The sequence below is a fragment of the Marmota monax genome, unplaced genomic scaffold (assembly GCF_021218885.2).
Source record: "Marmota monax isolate L192 unplaced genomic scaffold, Marmota_monax_Labrador192_F-V1.1 WCK01_AAM20220418_F8-fsc00021, whole genome shotgun sequence".
Lineage (NCBI taxonomy): Eukaryota > Metazoa > Chordata > Mammalia > Rodentia > Sciuridae > Marmota > Marmota monax.
Genome location: NW_026695228.1, coordinates 22,592,827 through 22,601,261, shown reverse-complemented (window position 1 = coordinate 22,601,261; position 8,435 = coordinate 22,592,827). Strand labels below are relative to the sequence as shown.

Genomic DNA, 8,435 nt, shown 5'->3' with positions numbered 1-8,435 from the left:
GCAGCCAAGCTTCAATTATTTGTATCTCCTCTTCTTCTTTTGGAAACATGTTCACCGCGATCCCCCCACTTTCCAAGGGCCAAGCGCCAAATGAAGCAGCATTACTGAAAAGCAAAGTGGTAGAGGAATCTTCTAAGTCGGGGCGGGTGGAGTTGTAACTTCTTACACTTGTCCCCCCAACTGTCTGCCCACTTGCCCAAGTTAGTCACCCACCCCCCACCGACCCAGGAGTGGTATCTGCCTCACATCCAGGGGCAGTGTTGACTGGACACATCTGGAGCAGAAGGGCTGGCCAAGGACAACATCCTGGCGGAAGGGTCATGGTGTCTGGCTGTGGGCAGGGAGGGTTGGGGGTGGGGGGGGCAGAACTGGTCAAGTGCTGCTGGTCAAGGCCAGGGGTCTTCCAGGAGGGACAGCTGCTGCTGGCTGCAGAACCCCAGAGGGGCAAGTTGGACCCCGAGAGAACAGAAGGGTTGGTTCCCAAGGGCTGGTGGCGTCTGAGAACTCCTGAGGGCCCCGAGGGGGCTAGTAGGGTCTCAGAGGGGATGGCTTGGGGGCCAGCCTTGAGGTGAGGGCCTTCAGAGACGCTGGAGTTGGAGGGGGCACTAATGGGAGCCAAGCAGGGGTAGGAGGGTGGGGAGTCCTCTGGTTTGGGACTTCTAGGTGCCCAAGTCCTCGAGTCTCTTTCTTCCTGTCTCCATCCGTCCCTTATTCATCGCGGCCTCAGTTTCCCTTCCTGTCAGTCTGTCTCCACGCCTCCGCGGCTCCGTCTCCAGTTCCCTCCATCTCCGGGGCCCGCGCTGCCGTCCCAGCCCAGAGGCCTCCTGGACCCGGGTGGGGCCTTCGGGGGCGTGTCCGGGGCGTGTCCGGGGGCGTGTCCGGGGGCGTGTCCCGGGCGGAACCCCAGCTTGGCCGCCGGGCGGGGTTAAAGGGCTGGGTCTGGGGCAGCGCGGTCCAGGCCGAGGTTGCGGCGCCCACAGATCGGCGTCCAGGCGGGAGGCCGAGACCCGAGGGTGAGTGAGCCGGGGCCGGGGCTGTAACCGGAGCGCGCCGGGCCGTGACCTGAGGCTCGCGGGGCTCGGGGCGCGCGGGGCGGGTGCCAGGTCTGCGAGGGGCGGCAGGCAGCGAGCAGCCGGCCTCGGGGACCACGGGGACCTCGGACCCGGCTGCGTGTCCAGGACACCAGCGGTGTGTACCGGTCGCCCCCGCCCCGTGCGCTCTCGGAATCCTGGTGTATTTTTCTGAGTGTGCATGATGGAGACAGGGACCTTTCCTGGCCGGGACATCCCAAATGGGCTCAAGCTCTGCGCTGTGACGCCTCCTGGGGGTTGGCCGAAGTCCCTGACATTTCGCCACTGTGTGTCGTCTTGAGGGGGAGGCCAAACGTCCTGCGGACGGGGTGTACTCCGGTGGTCCGACAACCATCCGGGACCCTCTCCCCATCCTTGGTAGACACAGAGGCTCCGAGTACCCTTCTGTGATAAGGTCTCCTTCCAGGCCACCAGAGTCGCCTGTGAGGGTTGTGTGAGAGCGTGCAATTGGTCCTGGGTGACATTTGTCTGATAGATGCTATCTGGTGTCCCAGGGGTCTGATTCATTCCCCTGGATGTCTGGCCAGCATGGGCCTTGCAAAGCCACCAGAGGGCCACCACCTGTGGAATCTCAGGCTGGAGGTGAGAGGGAGACATGAAGGAAGAGAATGAGATTTTTTTCTTTTTTTTAAAAGGAGGCTGCCTCTGGCCTCCATGTGGGCTGGCTGGAGGTTCCTGAGCTCAGGGCACCCCATCTGGTCTGTCTGCCCACTCACCCTGAATACTGATCCGGCACTCAGGGCAAAGCGCTCACCACCCCATGGGTGAAGCTCTCTTTCCTGAACTCCTCCCTTTCCCCCATTTCTGGCTCCTGGATGGGAGCCCATCCAGAGCTGGCGACATCAAACTCCTCCTTAAGTACTTGTAAGCTTCTGGCCGGCCCTGAAGAGGAGGAAATTCCCCTCTTCCCTGCCACCCTCATTTTACAGGTGAGGACACTGAAGGCCAGAGAGGAGGAGCATGTGTCCCTTGACACTCAGTGGGGGAGCTGGGATTTGAACAAACAAGCCCTGTCTGACCCCCAAATCCTGGGCCACTTTCTGATGGCCCCAGTGTCTCTTTATAACCCAGCTTAGGTTTCCGAGCAGTAACATTAGCTCTGGACTGGTGTCTTGGCGGTGATCTGGGTTGATATCCATAGAGGGGCTTGGATGACCTGGCAGACATTCAGAAAATGGGACTCCACCTCCTCCCTTCCCTCCACGAGAAACCTTGGATTCTCCAAATCCCAGATGGCCAGGTAACAATAATGAATATGATGGCAACGCCAACAGCTATGACATGTCATCACAGTCATGAGATGAGGAAATATGGTTCCTGTCTTAAGATGAAGAAATCGAGGCTCAGAGAGGTGCAGAGAGCTGCCTGAGGCCACACAGCTAAGGGTAGAGCTTTGTAGAATTTGAAACTTATAAAGCTCTTGTCCAGGTGTGGCCACACTTGGGATGGCACCCAGAAACAATGACATCCCAAGAACGAGCTAGATTACAGGTAGTTTTAAAACTTTTTTCTGCCATGATTTCCTTTGGCCCAAAGAAGCTGCAGGCTTCCAAGCTTCAGTGAGACTCTCCCCATCTCATTGGGTGACTTGGTTCTGTCTTTATTAGTCATAGTTGACCCTCATAACCCCAGAAATTTGAGGTGCTTAGTGTAGAGCACCCAGACCTGGAACCACCCTCCTTCTGGACCTTCTGGAGTCTGGCACCCTGGGGGGATAGAATCTCTGGGCAAGGCAGCCCTTTGGTGTTGAGAGAGTCAAGGAGGGTACCAGGAGACAGACAGGAGACAGACTGCCTTGACTACTGGCCGGGATGTGGGGTGATGGGGCCGGCCAACTATGGGATGCCAGGCCATGGGCTGACACCTGCCATTCAAGAAGGGCCATGTGTGTGGTGCCCGGTACTAAGCCGTGGTCCAAATCCTGCATTCCTTCTCTCCCGAGAAGGGAGCCCACACACCTTGTATAACAAGTCCCCATCTGGTGGCTGGCTGGGCCAACCTGACAAACCAGAGCGCCGTGGGCGTGGGCTATGCTGCAGGGCCAGTCTCCACTGCCAGATAAGGCATCAGGGAGGATATTAGGGACTGGCTTAGAGAGAGGATGGGCATACCAGCCGCCCACAGCATTCTGAGGTGACAGTTTTGACTCTCTTCCACTTTTATAAAGCAGCAGCCACAGGAAGAGCAATAATGGTTGTGACCAGGCCTTTCCATGCCTGGTCTCACTGACCCCTCCCAGCAGCCCGAGAAGGCAGGTCCTGTTATTACTAACTCATTTCACAGATTGGCAGAGGAGGGCAGAGGGACAGGGCTCAGCTCCACCCAGGTGGCTCACCTGGGGAGGGGCAGAGCTAAATTTGAACTTGGGACTCTACCATTGAGCTTCACCCCTGGCATAGACTATTTTTAAAGACCCTGTGTTTAGAGAGGTTTTAGGCTTATAAAAAAGTTTCAGAGAAAGTCCAGTCCCCACGTGCCCACTCTTCTCCCCTGTAGATCCCCTATTATTGACATCTCATTAATGCTATGCAATTGTAATAATTAATGAACCCATGTCAATACATTGTTATTAACTAAACTCCTGAGTTTACATTAGGACTCACACTTTGTGTGGTGCAGTCTACAAATAAATTTTTGTAATTAATTACAACAGTTTCTGTGTGTATGTGGCACTAGGGATTGAACCCAGGGGTATTCCGTCACTGAGCTCAACCCCCAGGCCCCCCTCCTTTTTTTTTTTTTTTTGAGACAGAGTCTCCATAAGTTACAGAGGCTGGCCTCAAACTTGCAGTCCTCCTGCCTCAGTCTCCCAAGTAGCTGATATTACAGGTGTGCACCACAGAACCCAGCTACGATAACACTTTTGAATGGGTTACATGGTTTAGAAGTTGGAAAGGTGGAGACTGAATTAGGTTTCTTCTCCACTCCTGTCTCTAGTTCTTCCAGGACCCTTTCAGAAACAGCCACCATGGTCAATTTCTCAAAGTGTTTTTTAAAAGTTATATATAACATTTTTTCTTTTTCTTTCTTTGGTGCTGGGAATGGAACCCAGGGCCTTGTGTGTGCTAAGCACATGCTCCAGCATTGAGTAGCACCCCCAGCCTCTGAATTAGTCATTTTACTTTTTTCTACATTGTATTGGCGCATGCTGATTGCTCATAATGGCGGGATTTGTTGTTCCATATTCATACGTGCACACAACATACCAACATAATCCGTCCATAGTCATTCACAGCATTTCCCTTTCCCTTCCATCCTCCCTCTCCCTGGGCCCTTTCCTCTACTGATCTCCCTTCCATTTTCATGGACAAACCCACCCCCCCACCCCCGCTTTCTTTTCCTCTCTAGCTTCCGCATATGAGAGAAAACATACAACTCTTGAATTTCTGATTTTGGTTTATTTCGTTTAACATAATGTTCTCGAGTTTCATCCGTTTTCCTGCAAATGACATAATTTCATCCTTTTTAAGGCTGAACCAAACTCCATTGTGCATATATATCACATTTTTCTTATGTATTTATCCATGGAAGGGCACCTGGCTGGTTCCATATCTTGGCTATTGTGAATTGTGCTGCTATAAACATGGTATGAGCATGGGTCACTGTAGTCAGTTGACTTTAATTCTTCAGGATAAATACCAAGGAGTGGTACAGCTGGGTCATATGGTGCTTCCATTCCTAGGTTTCTGAGAAACCTCCGTACTGATTTCCGTAGTAATGGTACCAATTTGCAGTCCCACCAACAGTATAAAAAGGGTTCCTTTTCCTCCACATCCTCTCCAGCAGGTATTGTTGTTCGTATTGCTGGTGGCTGCCATTCTGACTAGAATGAGATGAAATCTCAGTGCGGTTTTGATTTGCATTTCTCTAATTGCTAATGATGTAGAACATTTTTAAAATTTATTTGTTGGCCATTTGTATTTCTTCTTTTGAGAAGTGTCTGTTTAAATCATTTGCCCATCTATTAATTATGGGGTTTTTTTGGTATTAAGCTTTTTTGAGTTCTTTATATATTCTGGATATTAATCCTCTGTCAGAAGAGTAGCTTAGCTAGCAGATTTTCTCCATTCTATAGGCTCTCTCTTGACATTCTTAATTGATTTCTTTACTGTGCAGCTTTTTAATTTGATGCCACCCCATTAATTAATTCTTAGCATTTTCTCCTGAGCTTTAGGGGTCCTATTGAGAAAGTTGTGGCCTATGCTTATAGGTTAGAGTTGACCCCACATTTTCTTTATTTTTTTTTGGCGGGGGGGTACCAGGAATTGAACCCAGGGATGCTTAACCACTGAGCCACATCCCCAGCCCTATTTTGTATTTTTTTAGAGAGAGGGTCTCACTGGATTGCTTAGTGCCTTGCTTTTGCTGGGGCTGGCTTTGAACTCAAGATCCTCCTGCCTCAGCCTCCTGACCCACTGGGATTGCAGACGTGTGCCACTGTGGCAGACTCTCTTTCTTTTTTTTAACCCTACATTTTCTTCTAGGGGTTGCATAGTTTCTGTTCTAATTCTGAGGTCTTTGATCCATTTTGAGTTGATTTTTGTTCAGGATGAGAGATAAGGGTCTAGTCTCATTCTTCTACATTGGATAACCAGTTTTATGAGCACACTTGTTAAAAAGGCTGTCTTTTCTCCAATCTGTGTTTTTGACAAGTATCAGATGACTGTATCTGAGTGGGTTTTTCTCTGTGTGTTCTATTGTTGACCATTGATCTCTGTGTCTGTTTTTATACTGGTACCATACAGTTTTTGTTATGATAGCTCTGTAGTATAATTTGAAATCAGGGATTATGATGCCTCCAGCATTGCTTTTTTGGCTTCGAATTGCTTTGGCTATTCTGGATCTTTCATTTTTCCAAATGAATCTTTAGACTGTTTTTTTTCCTATCTCTGTGAAGAATGCCATTGGTATTTTGATGGGGATTGCATTGAATCTGTATGTTACTTCTGGTAGTGTGGCCATTTTAACAATATTACAAATTAACCATTTTTAAGTGCATAGTTCAGTGGCATTTAGGCCACTCATAATGATGTGCAATCACCACCACTGTCTAGTTCCAGAACATTTTCATCCCCCAAAAGAGTCCATCATCATTAGCATCTATGCCCTGCACCCACCCCCTACCCCCCACCCCCGCCCCAGCACCTGGCAACAACTCCTCTGCTCTCTGTCTCTATGGATTTGCTTGTTCTGGTCATTTCATATAAATTGGATCATACCTTCTATGGTCTTTTGTGACTACCTTCTGTCACTTGGCATCATGTTTTCTAGGTTTATCCATGTTGTGTCATGGATCAGTATTTCATTCTTTTTTTATGGCTGAATAATATCCCATTGTATGGATATACCATATTTTATTTTTGCATTCATCGTTGATGAATGTTTGGATTTTTCCACTTCTTGATGATTCTTGTATACAAGAATTTGCTTGAGAACTGGAGATGTAGCTCAGCAACAGAGCCCTTGCCTAGCATGCATGAGGCCCTGGGTTCCATCTCCAGCAACACACACACACACACATTGTGCATGCACACACAATCACAAAATTTTATTTGAATATTTGTTTCCTTCTTTTTTATGGCTGAAGCTGTCCCATGAAGAGTGCTGTGATCCATGAGGAGTCTGATTTTTTTTTCAGAGTATAATGGGGAGCCATGACAGGATTTTCAGCAGGAGAGGTTCAATTTTGGGAAGACCCCTCTGGCTGCTGTGTGGAGGATGGCATGCTCCTGGAGGGCAAGGATGGAGTTCTGGAGACCGTTAGGAGGCTACTTTCCAACGGTGGCCTGGTGCAAGTTGGAATGATGGGGATGGAGAAGGGGGGATGTGAAACGAGCTCAGGGCAGACAACTGGCAGAACTGGGCAGGAGTTCGGATGTGGGGACAGGAGGGAGGAAGGGGTTGAGGTGAATCTGGGAGATGCCCTCAGGGGAAAATCCAGGCAGTGGCTGAGCCCACCATAGGATACTCAGTGTGGGACACCAAGACATAGAAATGACCCAGAGACTAGGTCATTGAAGCCACAGGAGGGGCTGACATCCCCAGGAAGTGTTCCCAGAAGGAAGGGAAGGAGCAACCTCGGGAGCCCCAAAATATATAAGTTGGATGAAGAAAGAGGGATCCAAAGAAGATTGGGAAAGGGGATCTTTGAGGCTGAAGTGGATGGTGGGCAGGGCTGCGCTTCCAAAGGGCTTTGGATGCCAGGCTGAGGGAAGACTGGCGCCATGGAAGGTGTTAGAGCACAGGAGTTCAGGCCTTGAGAAGCTGATTATGGTGGCTGGGATGGGAGCCAGAGAGCCCAAGGGGCAGAGATGATGCATGTGGCCCCCTGTGGGCTGAGTAGGTTGAATCCCTCCAAGAACTCTTGAACCAACCCATATGATGCTATAGGCTCCCCACCATCACTGGGTTATGTGCAGGAAGGATCACAATGGGGTCAACCCAGAAATCATGTGTTACAATCACCTCCAGGTGCACATGGGTAAAGTGAGGCCCAGGCCAGATAGTCAGCCACTGAAGGAGTCAGAATTAGGACCTCGATGTTCACATGTTAATGGAGTGTGTGTGTGCATGTATGTTTTGCATGCATTTAACAAGACCCCCCCCCTTTAATTTAGGTTCCTCACTTCACTCAGGTCTCTGCCCAGATGTCCTTCCCAGGGGGGCTCCCTTAGACCATTTTGTGTAAAAGAATTGTTCTTCATCCCCTTACCCTGTGTATGAGTTTTCTGTGGCTGCTGTAACAAAAATGACCACAAACCAGGTGGCTTCAAACAATATATATCTATTCTCCCACAGTCTGGAGGTCAGAAGCCTGACACTCAGTCAGCTGGGCAGACACACCCACCCCCAGAAGGTTTTAGGGGAGATTCTGTCCTCACTTTCTCAGCTTCTTGTGGCCCTGTCATACCAACTTCTGCCTCTTCTTCACCTGGCCTTCTCCTTTTCTATGTGACAAATCTCACTCAGCTTCTTTCTTACAAGGACACTTGCGATTATATTTAAGTTCAGCTGAGTAATCTAGACTTCTCTCTCCAGCTCAAGGTCCTTAATTTGTCCATGCTACTGTCATGTGTAACTAATTAGAATAAATAAAAAATATTTTTGGTGCACACCTGTAAGTCCCAGTGGCTCTGGAGGCTGAGACAGGAGGATGGCAAGTTTGAGGCCAACCTCGGCAATTGAGTTAAAAGTCCTGGGAATGTAGCTCGGTGGTAGAGCACCCTGGGTTCAATCCCAAGTAATGAAAACAAAAAAATTCCCAACTTCATCACATCTGCAAAGATTTTGCCATAGGAGGTTACATTCACAGGTTGCAGGATTAGGAAAGGGTATCTACGAGGG

General features: G+C 49.5%; 1 protein-coding gene across 3 annotated transcripts in view; it reads left to right on the top strand.

Annotated features, from left to right (window-relative positions):
• Positions 1-902: 902 nt before the first annotated feature.
• Positions 903-8,435, top strand: part of LOC124088028 (ultra-long-chain fatty acid omega-hydroxylase) — a 32,680-nt gene continuing 25,147 nt past the window's right edge. For 2 of the 3 annotated variants that reach the window (XM_046437306.2, XM_058576809.1), the window contains exon 1: positions 903-1,013. The gene's annotated coding sequence lies outside the window, so the exon portion shown is untranslated. Of the gene's footprint in view, positions 1,014-2,010; positions 2,332-8,435 lie in introns of those variants that run through there. The other variant, XM_046437307.2, reaches the window with a different exon arrangement.